The 17,983-nt window shown below is 42.5% G+C and overlaps 1 long non-coding RNA gene across 1 annotated transcript in view; it reads left to right on the plus strand.

Annotated features, from left to right (window-relative positions):
• Positions 1-3,959: 3,959 nt before the first annotated feature.
• The window catches only part of LOC117199552 (uncharacterized), a 45,728-nt gene continuing 31,704 nt past the window's right edge, over positions 3,960-17,983 (plus strand). Inside the window, exons 1-2 of the long non-coding RNA XR_007477266.1 lie at positions 3,960-5,145; positions 10,916-11,012. This is a non-coding gene — a long non-coding RNA (uncharacterized LOC117199552). The remainder of the gene's footprint in view (positions 5,146-10,915; positions 11,013-17,983) is intronic.

Consider the following 17,983-nt stretch of genomic DNA (forward strand, 5'->3'; position numbering starts at 1 on the left):
CCGATTTTAGAAGCACATGAAAGGGATGCTGGTGATGCCAGTAAATGAAATAAGGAAGTTGGAGGAGGAGTTTTAGGGAAGGAGGTCATGAATCAGGTTTTGGACAGGTGGAGCATGGCGCTGGTGGTACACCAGGACTGGAGCTTCGGGGGAATTTGCATTGTACATTTCCAAATAGAAAGGAAGTTCACCTAATTTTTTAAAATCCTAATATCTAGGATGTCCTAAAGCCTCAGATGCTTTTTGGGGCACATGTTGTTATTTAGGGACGTTCTGTTAATATGATGGAGTAAGGCAACGGGGTTACGTCTTCTCTGCTGAACCCGAGCTCCACAGAGATTCTTTTCCATCCTTAGGCTTAAGGATCCTGAGATTTATGACAAGGATGATGTTCTGGGAAAATACCTATTTCTTAAAAGAGCTTCTTCCCAGAATCCCTGTGTGTTCTTCCACACTGGAGAGCTCAAATACGGACAAAACACAACACTCTTCCATTGTCGTCCCGGGGCATGTCTTAGTAGCAGGTGCCCTTATTTCCCTTTTGCTCTGAGCCTCCATTGGGTCCACTGTTACGGTGGCACAGGCTAAGTGGGGCTGCCCTTGCGTTTAGGAGGAGTGTACGTAAAGCGCCGTGTGCAGCACCTCTGGGTCCTGGAGAAAAGCTTACATTGAAAATGTGGAGGGAATCTCCTAGCAGTCCAGTGGTTAGGACTCTGTGCTCTCACTGCTGAGGGCCCAGGTTCAATCCCTGGCCAGGGAACTAAGATCCCACAAGCCACATGGTGTGGCCAAAAAAAGAAAAAAAAGTGGAGGTGAGGGCCCAAATTGCATGGGGAGTGGGGACAGATAGCAAGGTTACTAGTAAAGGTGGTCAAGAAAGTAAAGATTAAGGCAAGGGGTTGTGAGGTCAGGCAGCAGAGTTTAAATCCACTGAGCATCAGGTATTATGGGGAGAGCGCTCAGTGCATCTCGCCTGGGCAAAAGCAGCTCCTTAATAGAGAAAACCTGGGCCAGGTAATCCCTAGCGGGGGGGCCTTAAAAAAGCCATGCTCAGTGAGAGAAGAGAGAGTTGTCCACCCAGCCTCCGTGTCCTATAGAGTGTTAGTTACTAGTATGCTTGGTTCTATAAACCTAGATTTGGGATATCCCTTCCCTTCAGAATTTTGAAGGCATTGTTCTCTTGTCTTCTGGGTGAAGGTGTTGCTGCTGAGGAGTGAGATAGCAATCCTGACCACTGGTCCTTTATTTGTGACCTTTTTTTTCTTTATGGAAGCTTTTAGGATCTTCTCAACTTGACACTGACATGTTCTGCTGTAAATCTTCTATTATTCAGTGTGATGCTCCCTTCATGGGCCCTCACTTGTGTCCTTCAGGTATGGGACATTTTCTCGTATTATCTCTTGGATAATTTCTTCATGCTACATTCTCTGTTCTCTCTCTCCGGAATTCCTATTAGTCACACGGTGGATCTCCTAGACATCTTTTCTCTCCTGTTTTTCATCCCTTTGCTTTATATTCTGTGGATCTTTGTATTGCCTTCTTTATAGGGTAAGTAAAAATAATTTTTTCTATTGTCCTCAAAAGGTGGTTGTGGTCCAATGAATGGAGATGGAGTGGGGGAGGGTGGGAAGGCTTTTTGGCACCAGGACATTCTCTGGTGGGGAAGCGCTCTGAATTTTCCCCTCCCTAAGTCCTCACCCACAGGGCTAGTCGTCAGCCACATGGCTCTAGTCTTCCATGTGATTTGACACAACTGAAGTTCATTGGTTCCTTGGATTTCTGAATGGAGATGGAGGCCTTCTTTGCAGCCTCAGTTCTTCCAGCTTTCTGTGTCTCCTTGGCTTAGAACCTGTGTCTGAGTCCTTAATGTAACTAATGAATTGAAGAAGTGGATGGTTACAATTGCATCACCTGTTGTTATTCGTATACAGATCCTGGCGATTTAGTTGTATACCTCCAGGCAGCCAACTGTCCATATTGCTTGAATAAAGCTGTTTTTCTGAAAAAGTTAATTTGCGTTTTAGAATATTTTCACTTGAACATCATATTGGCATCATACGAATTTAAGAATGCTTGTTTGTTTATTGTATTTTTGAGCATTTAACAGAATAAACCAGAATAATCTACTTCCTATCTTTGTCTTATGGAGACTTGGTCTTATAGAGACTCAGGCCTTGCTGGAGATCTAAATATCCTTGGGGGGCTTCCCTGGTGGCGCAGTGGTTAAGAATCCACCTGCCAATGCAGGGGACACGAGTTTGATCCCTGGTCCGGGAAGATCCCACATGCCGCAGAGCAACTAAGCCCGTGCGCCATAACTACTGAGCCTGTGCTCTGAAGCTCGTGTGCCACAACTACCGAAGCCCACGTGCCTAGATCCTGTGCAACAAGAAAAGCCACCACAGTGAGAAGCCCGCGCATGCGAGAAAAAGTAGCCCCGGCTTGTGGCAACTGGAGGAAGCCCGTGTGTGGCAACGAAGAATCAATGCAGCCAAAAATAAATTAAAAAAAAAAAATGTCCTTGGCCACCCCGTTATCCCTCCCACCACTGCCCCCCGCCCCAGCTTCTTGGCAAACTCTCTTCATTTTATTTTTTTATTTTTTATTTTAATCACATTGTATGCAAAGATTTTTTAAAATTAATTAATTAATTAATTTATTATTTTTGGCTGCGTTGGGTCTTCGTTTCTGTGCGAGGGCTTTCTCTAGTTGCGGCGAGTAGGAGCCACTCTTCATCGCGGTGCGCGGGCCTCTCACTGTCGTGGCCTCTCCCGTTGCGGAGCACAGGCTCCAGACGCGCAGGCTCAGTAGTTGTGGCTCACGGGCCCAGTTGCTCCGCGGCACGTGGGATCCTCCCAGACCGGGGCACGAACCCGTGTCCCCTGCATCGGCAGGCAGATTCTCAACCACTGCGCCACCAGGGAAGCCCCTGTCTTCCTTTTACATTCTGAACTACTGCTCCACCATCTTGGCTCTTCCATTTTCTAGACTGTCTCTTGCTGCCTTCCACGCCTCTCTGTTTTCACCCTTCCTGATTCTCTTCTTCCTTTCATTCTCTAAGTTAGTGTTTTTCAAACTGTGGTTTATGAATGTCCAGCATCAGAATCCCCTGGGGCCTGACCAGACAAGTGGATCAGAACCTCTGGGAGTAAGCTGGGGACGGCTGAGGAGTCTGCCCGCTGATCAAGCATTCCTGGGGCTTCTTGCGACACCTGAGTTCAAGACACGCTGCTCTAATGCCTGATATCCACCAAACTCAGTTCCTGACACTGCTGTTGGTTCTTGCCCTTTTCTCATGGGGGGGAGGTTCATACACCGGCAGGCTTCACTTTCCTGGGAGGCACCAGAGGCTCCCTTCCCGTCCTGCGTCAAATCTCCTCTTTCCAGCTATTCACTGGGCCTCTCCCCTATGCTGAGTGTGACCGCTCACACTGGCCATCTATTGGGACAACCTCCCGAAGTGTTAGGTACTGTTCTCCCAGGTCATTTTGTAGATGAGGACACAGCGCCTGAGAGCGATCTACATGGTAAGATTGGCTTTGTTAGGGAGAATCATTATAAATGCGTATTGAATGCATGGATGAGAGGGCAATTCACCTGAACGCACCATCTTGATAGACTTTATATGGGATCTGGGTGTATTGTTCTTCTTGAATTACTTCTCCTAGAACCACTGGGAGGTAGGAGAGGGGGAGCAAATGGTAGCGTTCAGCTTTAACAATCACAGTGCCAAAGCTCTGGGAAGCACCCTGGAATATGCCAGGGCCAGCCAGGAGTGCCTTATAAGGGAGACTTTACCAATAGCATTTTGGGGGGGAATTGTGTGGTGCTCATTGACTGTTGGTTATTGTAGAACTGGGTCAGTCAGAGGTCAGGGAAGGGGGGAAGCTGTGGGCTTAGAGATGGAACAAGCAGTTCTAGCAATCCCTGCGAGATCCGTAGAGAGAGCACAGGGCTTTAAAAAACACGTTTTGGGGAATCTTCTTTATAAAATTATCAGAAGAGTAGATCACTGCACTCTTCATACCCTGCCTATGAAACAATACAAGTATCATAGGGAAAAGCCCCATTATGAGAAAGCAGTTAGAATAACTGCACGTTAGGAGAGCTAGGTCACTGCTGGCCGATCTGACGGTGATTTGCATCCGCTTCAGTACAGGGGAAAGGAATGTTTGATCTGACAGAAAGTGGAGGAGGAGGGCAGCCTCTCCACTTCGCAGGTCGCTGCTGGCTCCCCCGGGGATTTACTGCTTCCTCCAAGGAGCTCCCACTGCAGCTGGAATAGAGGCTTGTTTCTCCAGCTGTCTAACCTTCAGTGTTATCTGTCTCTCTTTGACCTCTTAGTTTTATAATGAGTCAGTTTATTTGTGTGTGCAAATTGAGTTTTCTTAGAAATAGAACAGAGCTAGAAAGAGGCCCATGTTTTAGTCGTTTCCTCTGAAGAAGGAGAAGCAGCCAGGGGACCTGGCACCGCAGAAGGTGCTTGTGCTCTGACAGCCCCTGTTGTTGGTGTCTTTTAACACCGTGGAGTGAAGTCTAGTGGTCAGAGGAAGATTGTCTCCCTGTGGGAGGTGGAAATATCCTCAGGGTTTACCAGCTAATTACTTCTGGAGGCCCTAGGAGCTCAGAGAATTTGCTTAGCAACTGGCCTGACCGGTCCCCCGACCCCTGCTGTCCCCTGACATTACCCGACTTACCAGCGGGGCTGATGGAGCAGTTTGGGAACCAAACACGATCCAGCATTTTTGTGAAAATGGTGCCAATCTTTTCCTCGATGGGACCTGAGCCTGTAACCCAGTCCAACAAAACGAGGGAGAGGAAGCCAAAAAAAACTTTTTTGAGAAACAACACAGGCAGTAGGAAATCATACTGGTCAGGGCTTGTTTTCCTGACTCAGGGCCTCATTCCAACCTGTTGCAATCAGCTCTCCGAGTGTCTATAGGGACACCCTGGCGCAGGGGCCCCTCGGAGGAGAGGAACTTTTTACATTTGTGTTTGACTGGGCTCCTTGCCAGGGGCTAAGTTCAAAGTGCAGTTTCCAGTAATTTGCTGGGACTTCTCTGTGGGTTTGATAGGCCAGGACAGAAGCCTGCAAGCTGAAGTAATATTTCCTGATTTCTGTCATTTCTTAAGAAGAGAAGGAAGGTTTGTGGAGGGCCTGGGGGTTGGTGGGCTTTTTGTTGGCTCTGAGAGCAGATGGGGCTCCTGTCTTCCTCGGCCCTTTCTCCTCCCGTCTGGGGCCCTGGGCAGCCGGGCACTGGGCTGGCATCACCGGGGCTCCCTCCCCGAGCAAACGTGAGGTGCCCGTTCGGTGAAGCCCATGCAAGGCTGCCTTGATTTACTGTGTGCTGGCGTTATTCGGAGCCATAAAGTTGTCGAGTAATGGCAATATGTTCTTATTTTCTCATATCTGTAGGATGAAAGTGAACATTTTTATAATCCTTCCCTCCTCACCACATTCAGTTCCCCTGCGTTAAACATGTGGGCTTGATTAAAGGGGAAAAAGAGCTACAAAGAGAAGTTAGGGTTTATACTCCTTCCCTCCACCACCCCCTTCCCAGCACGTTGAGGGCAGGGCTCATCATTTTGTCATTTCATCTTTGTGTCTCCCCCCTGTGTCTGGCAGAGGACCTGACACGTAATAATTCTGAATGAATCTTTATTCAATGAAGGGATGTGGGGAGCGATGGCATCTCATTTCAAAGGAGTGTTCGGTAGAACAATGTAATTTCTATGTCAGGTAGAGGCTCATAGGAATGATGCTTTATTGATTTGATTACAGCTCATTTTCTACAGCAAGGAATTATCTTCCAGAAATGTTTTCTCTGGTCCCTGCTTCAGCCACTCTTTACTTGGAAAGGACCCAGCTGAGCATGGAGGGCGTTAGGAGCTGAGGAGAGAGACGGAGTGGGCAGTAGTGGGAGCCCGAGTTGAACTCTTCAAGGTTCTTTAGCCCCAGCACCAAGTGGCCATCACCTTTCAATTGTCCTCCCACTACTTCAAACACGCTTAAATCCACAACAACAAAACCCCAGGAAGACACAGAGGGATGGGGGTGAGAGGTGGGTAAAAGGGCCTGGAAACAGCCTGTGGGAGTTCCTTCCCCAGCTCCCTGACTTTTCCTACAACACACTTCTTTTCATTTGCTAATTCGCCTGAGAACGACTATCTCTACGGCTGCTTTTCCTCTAGTCTGGAAACTTGAATTATAGCAATTTAACATTATAACATAATTCCACTGCAATAAAGCAGTTTGGGGCTGGCAGTGGTGATGGAGTGGATGTTGATGGAAATGGGGAGCCGAGAATTGACTCTAATGGATTTTTTTTCTGTATTCGTTTAAGAAATGTTAGGATAAAGCCATGTTAGTATGAAATCTTATTTAAATATTTTAATTAGAGGATTGGTGCTATGTAAAACCATCTAAATATGATGCCAAAAGAACTAGTTAAAAGCTTAAAAGAAGATGGGAGACAGTCTAGTTGTGTGGACTTGTGTTACGCAAATCACGAGTTTGTATAATTTTCCCCCTCTTTACTGAATTGATTTTGTAACTTACGTGAATGATTATTTGTTTTTACAATGTGGAATAAAAAGAGTCTCAAATATTTCAGTAGTCTTTAGTTATAATTAAAAAACCAAAACAAAAACAAAGAAACAACTTGTGGCAAATGGTCTAGAAAACCAGGCTCTGTAGGTAGATCTCAGGGACATGGAGAACAAAGAAAGAAATGAACTTGAAAATTCTCCTTGCCCAATGACTTCTCACACCATGTAAGGAGATTGGTTAATTTAGATTGTTGAATGAAGTCAAGACCGCTTTATCATCAGACCGGTCTCTTTAAGGCAGGGCATGGATGGCCCACAGGTGTCTGACTATTACCCATCCGCGTTCAAAAAAAGAGAGATGCCTGCAAAAGACACTAGGTTTAAAGTTGATTTAAAACATGTCTTACTTGCTCTCAGTTCCTGTCTGTGCTAGGTGTGATTAATTGCATCCTGATTCCTCTATCTGTAGTGCTGGCCTTTGGCATTTAGGGAGATAATATTGGCAATTTCACCTACTCACGAGGTATCCTAAAAGCCCATGATGGTGTATAATCTCCGTCAGGCCCAAAGCTCTGACATTTCATCCCGTGTGTGGGAACAAGTGGCTTCTGCAGCGAATAAAGTGCCCAGCGCCTCAGGGTGATTCTGCGGTTCTTCACGCGTCCCGACGGATGCAGCCCGCAGCTCTTGTCAAGTGATCAACATTTGGTCCCTTGTGAAAAATGGACCTTCACCCAAAGTCACCCGAGAGACTGATGGAAATGGCAAGTGAGGGTCTACGAAAATGAAAGTTCTTAGCCAGAAAATACTTCTATACAATTTTTAATCCTGTATTTTTAACGTCATTAACCTCTTAAGAAGCCTCAGGAGTCACTTAGACTTCTCAAATGTACTTTCCTACATGTTATGGAGAATGCTATATGCTGTCGTGATAGTTAAGAATTTAGAATTTGTATGTTAAATAACCGCTTGCGAGCATAGATTTGGCTTTTCGTTTTTGCTATGCTTATGATATTTTGGAAATTTTTTTTTGGCTATCATGCTGTTAGAATTAATAACTATTTTAATACTTGTTTGGGGACAAACAGTATCCTAGGCCCGTAGCATTTAAATGAACAGTATTGAAGTGGGTGACATAAATTACATATTTATAACATCTCAGCTATGTAAATGACTAAGTACGCCTTGATCAGAAAGACTTAGAAATTAAAAGCATTAAGAGGCGGGCTTCCCTGGTGGCGCAGTGGTTGAGAGTCTGCCTGCCGATGCCGGGGACACGGGTTCATGCCCCGGTCCGGGAAGATCCCACATGCTGCGGAGCGGCTGGGCCCGCGAGCCATGGCCGCTGAGCCTGCGCGTCCGGAGCCTGTGCTCCGCAACGGGAGGGGCCACAACAGTGAGAGGCCCGCGTACCGCAAAAAAAAAAAAAAAAAAAAACCAAAAAACCAAAAAAAGCATTAGGAGGCAACTATTCATATAGAAAAAGCATTCTGTGCTACAAGAGAGGGTTGTCCACAGGTTATGCTTCAGATACGGGTGGTGTTTCTTTGGTTCTTTAATTGAGATTGTTTTTCCAAGTGAAGTACAGGCCGCTCCCAGGCAGCTCTTCCTTTTCACCCCTACATCCACCTCTTTTTTTTCCATTGGGAGTCCTTTCTTCCAACTCAAGTATCGCAGAGCCAACATAAAAACGGGGTGGGAAGGAAGAAGGAACTGAAATGTAATTAATGTCTTCTCTGTTTTATGTACATTAGTACCTTATCTCATTTAATTCTCATAATGTCCTCTGAAGTTGAGGTACTGCTAACACCCCATTTTGTAGATGAGGCTCAGTAAGTCACACAGCAAGAAGGTAGAGACATTTACATGCAGATTTGTGCAGCTCTGAGGACAGAGCTCCTAGACACCCCCAGCAGCCTCCAGCCAGGAGGTATTTAGCGTGTTTGTGTTGGGCAAAGGGCATTTCGTGGCCTTGCTCCTCTTCCCCTAAAGGTCTGACCACATCGTTTCATTTCTAGTGAGTTTCCCTGATACATTGAAAAATACGGTTGAATTAAGGAACGTATCTATTGCATAAAGCAAAGAACATCTGATTTCTTTTTTCCTGTGTCGATGAAAGTTAGAATTCATGTCATGCTTGTAGTAAATGCACTTCCCGAAAAGCTACTCTTTTAATGCATGTCGCCTTATTCTTTATTTTCAAAATAATTCCAGACATTTTAGCCCAAAAGCTATACATCTAGGCTATAATTTTAAATTTATCACTATGCTATCCTTCTGAAAACTTTCAACTCAATTTTTTCCCCCCTTGAATATGTCTAATACCACCATTACCTACTAACTGTGGATTGAAATAGCAAGTCATTATGATGTCTGAATTAACATCCAAAACATACTGGTTTTCTTCCAGGGTTCCCATATCTATTATTGTTAAAACATGTAACTTTAAAAACTCAAATGGTTTTCCCAAGCCAATTCTCTAATCACAGACATAAATTTCACTCCATTAAGGAAAGGAAACCAGGCAGTATGACTAAAGTTAGGAATATGATCAAATTTCAAGGGAGGAAAAAAAAACCCCACAACGATTAGGCGTAGAATTCTTTCCACTTCTTTTGCTTACGGAACACGGTTAAATTAAAACCCTGCTTTCCTGCACAAATCAGAGCATGTAGCCCTTTAAAATGGAGGGGCTGGGTTTAGGTATGGAAGCTGCCATGCCCTCACTCTGATCCGACAGGGCATTTTGCAGAAAGGAGGTATCCGAGTGCTGTTGACTTTTCCCTGGCATGGCTGAAGGGTCATGGAACTGGTGAGAGCCAGTAGGACAGGCTCTCCTCCTTCCTGCATCTCAGGGTGATTGGAAGTTATTCAGTTGCATTTTCTCCCATGAAATACCTGTTGCATATTTATAAGTCTTTTAAATAATGACAGTCCCTGAGAACTTGTGATAACCAGACAGGCCTATAAATAAGGAAAGGGATGTGGTGGGAAAGTCTAGCTCCCTAGGCTATGGGTGGCGGATTCAGTGGTATTCTTTTGATTGCTGCTCCCGAAATACCTCAGCCCCTCAAGGTTGCTTTTTAATGTTTATCAAGATTTTTTTTATAGGCGTCTCTTTTCAATCTACAAGACTTGCTTCCTTGCTATTTTGTAAAGCTGAGTGGTGTTCAACTAGCTTTTAAAAATGTTTGCTTTCACTATCTGTATTAAGAATAGGAGCAAGACAGTTTTCCACCCCCAGCTCACTGACAAATCCACGTGTTTCCTTTGAGAGTGTTCTTTGAGACCCATATTCTTGATTTCATAGGAATAGCCATACACACGTACACAAAGTATACACGAAATGATATAAAAGTACACAGCTTTGTGATGACCTGGAGGGATGGGATAGGAAGGGTAGGAGGGAGGCTCAAGAGGGACGGGATATGGGAACATATGTATACATATGGCTGATTCACTTTTGTTGTACAGCAGGAACTAACACAACATTGTAAAGCAATTAGACTCCAATAAAGATGTGAAAAAAAAGTACACAAGCTTTAAAAAGTACGTAAAGTAATATAAAGTTAATTTTTGATGTTTACCTTGTAGCTGATGTACATTTATATATGTTGAATTTGAAATAGGTCAGCAGAGTTAGCAGAGAAAGAAAAATCTTTAAAAACGTTCCTTAGTGAGTCAAAAAGGAAGACAAGAAAAGTTTATTTTTTAAATCTGTATTTCTGTTGTTAGAAATGAGATTTATTGGAAATAAGCCTTTTAGGAAGCAAAGTAGCAGTAATTATTAAAGTTAAAAAAACCCATATCTTTCAACCCAGCAATCTCCCATTTGGGGATCTGTGTCATATAAGAAATATCTGTAGTTATCACCAAGTGGCTCTCTATCACATTACCCTATTTTAATTCTCTACATATGACTCAATGGCATCATCTGCTATTTTTCTTGTTCATTTGTTCACTTGTTTGTTCATTCATTCATTTATTGTCTTCTCCTGCAAGAATGTGAGCTCTATGAAAACTAGTACTGCACCTGTTTCCCTTACTGGAACTCTAGCATCTGGAATAGTTGCTGGCACAGAGTAGGTCCTCAATAAATATTTGTTGGATAAAAGAAATAAAGCACCCATAGATCAGGATATTTATTGAAGTATTATTGTAGTGGCAAAAAACTGGAATCAAGAGAATGCCCATTAGTGATGGGCTGGTTGGGAGACCCACCATGCCTGGCTCAGCCGTGTGGTATAGGGGTGAACAGCACGGCTCTTGTGTCAGGCTGCCTGGGCTTTAATCCCTACATTCCTCTTACATGTATGATGAATGGCCTCAGGAATGGTGCTAAGCTTCTATGCCTCTGTTTTCTCAGCCATAACATGAGGACAACAGCGATACCAATCTCAGAAGGTTTTTGTGAGAATTAAGTAAAAGTGGCAACATAATATGGAAAGAGTCCCTGGCACACAGTGAGTACTCAATAAATATTATTATCTCATGACATATTGAAAAGAATGAATTAAATATCACTTAACAGGAATTTTCATCATGCACCGTTTAGTGGGCGACATATGTGCAGAGAAATGTATTTGATGGCTGCTACTTTTATAAATTTAACAATGAAATGTAAAAATCCTATATATGTATATGTAGTATGTTTATAAGGGCATAAAATTATGGAAGATACACACTAAGTATATAAAGCTGGGTATAGGAAGGGCAGGACTGAGGGGTGGGAAAGAGAAGAAGGGAAAGTTGAAAGGCAACAAAATGACTAAATAGTAAGGCATTTACATTACCAGCACGTTACTGAAAACCATGATTAAATTACAAAATATGTGGGTTTAGGTATTTGTACACGTTGAGGTGCTTAGAAAGTGAATCTCTAAATATTAATGATGGTTGTCTCAGAAGGATTGGGACTCCAGGTGACTTCTTCCTTATTCTTTGATGTATTTTAATTTTTGACAGTAAGCATGTATTATTTATATAATCAGGAAAAACAAGAAAAAATTTTTACTGTCAGGAAAAAAGAAAAAAGCAATGCTTCTCTATTTCCATAACAATCTACTAAGGGAAGAGAGCCGGCATTTGAATGCATGTGTCTCTCTTCTAACAGTTTCAGAGCCTGAGGAGTTGTCAGTACCCAATTTAGAAGGATCACGTGGCCATGCAGTCTGAGTACGAGATGGATTTAGTTTTTGGCAAATCACGTGCTTGCTACCTCAGTCTTGTCCTGTTTTGGAAAGGGGAACTCAACTCTGAGGGATTATGTGAATCGACAGTGTGGTAAACACAGGCAAATGGGCCACAGAATTCTTGAAAATGGGAGAGAAAGGAATCACAAATGCCCATATCTGCAAATAGTTCAGCCACAGAAGGCTCTTTGGACCCAAATCTAGAAATGTTCTTAAAATACTACTTGACTCATGTCAAAGCTTTGTTCAAAACCCTTATAACCTTTGTATCACTCATGAGATAAAGTTGAAATTCTTTTTTTAGATTTTTTAACGTCTTTATTGGAGTATAATTGCTTTACAATGATGTGTTAGTTTCTGCTTTATAACAAAGTGAATCAGCTATACATATACATATATCCCCATATCTCCTCCCTCTTGCGTCTCCCTCCCACCCTCCCTATCCCACCCCTCTAGGTGGTCACAAAGCACCGAGCTGATCTCCCTGTGCTATGCGGCTGCTTCCCACTAGCTATCTATTTTACATTTGGTAGTGTATATATGTCCATGCCACTCTCTCACTTCGTCCCAGCTTACCCTTCCTCCTCCCTGTGTCCTCAAGTCCATTCTCTACCTCTGTGTCTTTATTCCTGTCCTGCCCCTAGGTTCTTCAGAACCATTTTTTTTTTCTATTCCATATATATGTGTTAGCATACGGTATTTGTTTTTCACTTTCTGACATAAAGTTGAAATTCTTTAGGCTGGTGTCAGAGTCTGGATACCTGTGCTAACTCTCTCTGCCACGATTTCTTTACCTCAGCTGTCTGCTTGAGTCTGTGTGATCGTCCCAGTGTCCACTCAGAATCTCTCCTTCCCTTTGTTCATGCCCTTCCCCCTCCTTTTCCCTTTTCTGAATCTTACTCATCGCTAAAGCCTCGGCTCAGGTCCATCTTCTCCGAAAGGATTTTGAACTATCCTGGTCGCTAGAGCCTTCTCTGCCTTTTCCCCACCCCTGTTCTTCCACTGCAGGTGGAAGAACATCATTACCTTTGCCCCAGTCACTTAGCACTCACAGGTGACCTGTAACCATAACTGGTGCACCAGATTCATATGCAAATGTTTCTCCTTCTTCAACTGGGATACTGTCCTCCCCAGGAGTAGGCTTGTGCCTTTTTCTCCCTGTATTTCCATACTTCCTACCACATTAACTTGGGTAGAGTTGGCATGCAGTAAATATTTGCTGATTGATAGGTATGTATAGGTATTTTCTGAAAACCAGAAGTAGGTAGTCATCCCACAATCAGTGTCTGTGTTGGAGCCCTTATGTAGAAACCCATGTATTTGCATATAAGCTTATCTATCAAGATAAGAATGCCTGCCTAAATATAGGAAGAAATTTTAAGAGCCTTTCAAATCCTCAGAAATGTGTGTGCACTCAGGTATGAATCTATCAATACATTTGCCATAAACAGGATGAATGAAAAATGAAACTGAATGAGAGACATTTTATTTTTGAGAACTGGAAACAGTGAAACATTAATAAGGATAATAGTAACTAACACATATATGGCTTTTATTATAAGCTAGTTTGTCTAAATACTTTTCGTATATTTACTCACTTAATCCTTAAAACAACCCTATGAGGTAGGCATATTACTTTGAGCCCCATTTTACAGAGGATGAAACACAATCAATCAAGCTCCCACTGGTACTGAATTTCTTTAAGCTGTTAACTTGAAATAGGAATCATTTTATGATTTTTTGACTTGCAAATTTACCTACGTGAATACATCTATACAAAGGACAAAGCCCACACACTCAAGTACTTTGTAGGTGGCATGACTATGATTCTTTTTAAGGTGAGATTTAAAAGTAACAAAGTTGGCTTAAAGAAAAATTAGCAAACATAGCGCAAGGAAAGTTTTGTAAGGCAGACATCTTCTGAAGAAGCCATTTATGTTTAATCTGGGAATTTGGTCACTGCTCTTCTTCAGGACTGTTTTTAAAAGTCAGTATATGCTTCCTAAAAGGAAATTTGATCTCCCTTATTAATAGTTACATCAGGTTTTAAACCAAAGCCAGCTTTATGACGTACTTCCTTCACATCATCTTGGCTGTGTATGGTTATGATTTTACCCTCAGAGGCTGAAGGTTTGCTGTCATTGAAGGGGGCTCACGAGAATTTTCTAATAGTCTGCAAAGGGAGTTTCAAGACAAGCGTTCCAAAAATGTTGGCAACATCTCGTTGCCCAGATTCTGGGAAGATCAAGCCATTATCCAAGGTTGCACAGCTATTCAGGGACAGAGACAAAATGAAGATCCAGGGCTTTTGACTCCAGTCTACTGGTTTTCTGCTAAACTGCACCACCACTAGAGGTCTCAGCAAGAGACTGTGGGCTGGCCCTGGACATGGTGCTGGGAGAGAAAGAGGAGTCCCTTGGGGAGTGGAGAGAAGCACGTGGCGGCATTGACCTGAAGCCTCTCCTTCTTTGGGAGCAGCAGATAGTGCCTCAGAATGGTGAAGACTGAAAGATTGGTCAATCTTTGTAGTCTATTTAGCTGTTGTGTGGAGGAAGGGGGATTGTTGGACGCCTGTTTTGCTCCTCAGTAAGAAGAAGGAATAACAATTTCTCATGAGCCAATCTTAACCATTTAACAATGCAGAAACTCTAAGCCCAGACTTCATCCAATTTTGTGGATCCTAAAGATGATAACAGCTAACATTTAAGTGTTTACTGTGTATCAGGAATTATTCTAGATACTTTATATGTATTATATCATTTGATCCTCATAACAGGCCATTTGTATCATCCCTTTTTACAGATGGGGAAGGCGAGTTACAGAGAAGTTACACAACTTGCTATAATTTCCCCAAGATTACATCTCTATTAAGTAGCTGAATTGGGATTCAAACCCAGGCAGTTTGGCTTCAGAGCCTCATCAGTTTAAAAAAATTGATTATGGAAAGTTTCAAACATATGCAAAAGTAGAGAGAACAGTGCAATGAACTTCCATTTACCATCTCCCAGCTGTCACAACCATTGGCCAATGTTTTTTTTTTTTTTTTTTTGCGGTACGCGGGCCTCTCACTGTTGTGGCCTCTTCCGTTGCGGAGCACAGGCTCCGGACGCGCAGGCGCAGCGGCCATGGCTCACGGGCCCAGCCGCTCCGCGGCATGTGGGATCTTCCCGGACCGGGACACGAACCCGTGTGCCCTGCATCGGCAGGCGGACTCTCAACCACTGCGCCACCAGGGAAGCCCCATTGGCCAACTTTGTTCTATCTGTATCTCAACCTCCTTAGTGGTCTCCCAGCCCCCTTCCTGGATTATTTTCAAGAAAACACAGACATCCTAACATATCATCCATAAATATTTTAGTAAGTACTGCTAAAAAAGTAATGGCTTAAAAAAAACACACTCTTCCATACGACGCACATTGTCTCTATTTTTGTGACATTAACAGCTTGGAAGATGATTGTCTAGATCTGTGATATTCTTTCATTTCTTCTTCATTTATTTACTGTAATACTTTCCCAATACCAACAGTTTGGTTATCCTGATGTATCGTATGCACAGGAAAGCCCAGATAGATGCTAGATTCACAAGCGCCTCTCTCTCTATTTCTCTCTCTCTCTCTCTTCGCTAGTTTCAGTGAGTTGGTTTTTTCGCATCAGCCGAAGTTGATCACTTCGTGTGTTTCAAGGAGCATATTGAACTTACGGATGTTTAAACATATTAATGGTTGTAGTAAACGTATTTGGTACTTCTTTGATGGATTTTTCTTATCAATGCTCAGATTGTCCCGTTTGGGTCAGTGGGAGCCTCTTCAAGTTTGGTTTATGAGTCCTTCAGTCTTATTCAGCAGCCCCCTTATTTTCTGATATGACAAGATGTTCTAGGCTTATCTTGTGTATTTCTTGCCCTAACCCTGGAATTAAGCATCTTTCCAAGGAGCTGGCATTCCTTCATGGGAAACAGTATTATTTGGAGACCACAGCCTGGGTATGGGGGGTGCTTATTGCTACTAGGGTGGTCATTGTTTCCGTTCCTTCCTTCTTTCCTCCCTCCTTCCCTTCCTTCCTTCCTTCCTTCCTTGCTTCCTTCCTCCCTCCCCCTTGCACCTTTCTTCCTTTTCTTTCTTTATAAAGAGAAACTAAATTGTTGTTTACCAATTATTTGTTACCAATAATTATTTGTTTTTTCTTTTTTTATAAATTTATATATAACTATATATAATTAATATTTCAGAATAAAAATATAAAATAGTATTAAAATATGATTATCAAAACCAGTTTGAATTTATTGTGTAATTCATCTTTAGAGTATATACCACTAGGGATGTACAGTCAAATTATTGTCTTTTAAAGTCACTTGAAATGAATTGTTCTCTGTACAATCTAAAAATGTGCTTGGTGGTTAAATTTATTTGTTTCATTCTGCTTTAGAGCTGTAGTGTAGTTATGTTAAATTTCACTTAATTTTGTTTTGAAGTCATGTAAAACAAGATCTATTCAGAGACGTCTGGCTTCCATTTTTGTCTCCCCATCCACCGTTAAGTAATTTTTAAAATTTCATTGTTTATCATTCTTTTTTTTTTTAATAGGAGCAAGTATGTGTAGCTATTGGTTGCCAACTTAAAAAAAATGCACAATGTGAGAGTTGTGAATTAAGGTTTATTTGGGGCAAAATGAGGACTATAGCCTGGGAGACAGCATCTCAGATAGCTCGGAGAAACTGCTCCAAAGAGGCGGGGGGAAGGTGATTTTGGTGAATGGAGAGTGCACGCAATCAAGCACATATTTTTTGCAGAGGTTTCTGCTAGTGTCATGAAGGTTACTGCTAGTCACGGGGAGCAGACGTCACCATGAAGGATTTTAGTGCTTTTCTAGATATGAGTATACAAGAATTGGGCTCATAAAATCCTCTCCTGAAAATATCTATCTGAAGACCTGTTCTGCCAGTTTTTCCCAGAGCACAGAGTGCCTCACTTCTGCTCTCCACCCTGAACTCCTTTCAGGGGGTGTTGAAAATCAGCAGCTGCAGCAGCACGTGATTTAATCCCTGTAGAGGTAGATGGCGAGGGCCAATTTGTAGCTGACGGGTATCTCCTCCATCTCCACTTCCTTGGATAAATGTTAGCTTGAGATACATATTTTCCTCTACCTTGGCTTTTCACATTTTTATGCCATGTATCTTGACAGTCACTACTTAGCAGATATATAGACGCTTCTCATCCCCTTGAGAGCTGCAGAGTTTATTCAACCAGTCCCCGAGTGATGGGCAGTCTCACAGTTCTGTCCATATGTGGATCAAAGTCTAAAGATATTTAAATGGGGGGAAAAAGTCCCATTCCAGCAAAGCGGCAAACTTAGATAAAATGTGTTCTACAATTTGGGTCACTCTCCTGGTCATCATGTATATATAAGTTAAGAGAACCTTCCTTGTTCAACAATACTGGGCTTAAGGAGGTGATAATAGGAGAATCATGGGGTTTCTTAACTCTCCATGTGGTTCCTAGTCCTGGAGATCCAAATTGGTGTAAGTATGTAAATTAACTTTCCATGTATCTACATATTTACATATGTAAATGGAAATGTGCTAGGAGCAGCTACTAACTTTCAGGAGATCATATGTGCATATGACACAGACATTACTAATGTACTATTTTTGGCCTCCCCCTTTTTTCTGTCTTTACCTATTTATTACCTTTTAAAGAATGAATCTACCCTTGTGTATTCAAATACAGTATCACTCCTATGCAAGTGTCCATTTGAGTTCAGGTATTTCTCCACAGACCTCCAACCTAAGGCATCTAAAATTAAATGTATCATCTTGGATATCTTGCATACAGTGTGAAAACACCTGCCCTATTGTCTCTTCCTATTTTCAGTGATGCACTATTTTCCCACGTTTAAAGCCACTGGTATATCTCTTTATTTGTTTAACTTTTACACTACCTAATTTGACCAAGTCTCCTGCATTAGATGTTGATTTACCTGGGGTTCCGTGGAAACCTGGACATGACAGTCATATCCAAAAGAGACTCCTTGAGAGGAGTCTGTAACAGTAGCAATTTGTCCTGGGCCCTTTCCCACGGATCAATGGATTAGATAAAGATGTAAACACGTACTGGTCAAATGTGACTATTTAGAAGAAACACTGAATGTGTGGAATAAAGCACTTGGAAAAATGATTCTAAAAGCTAGAGTAAATGAGCTCCAATTAAACAAAAGAAACCGATTAAATGCCATGGGTGGTCTTC

The sequence above is a fragment of the Orcinus orca genome, chromosome 4 (assembly GCF_937001465.1).
Source record: "Orcinus orca chromosome 4, mOrcOrc1.1, whole genome shotgun sequence".
Taxonomy (NCBI): Eukaryota; Metazoa; Chordata; class Mammalia; order Artiodactyla; family Delphinidae; genus Orcinus; species Orcinus orca.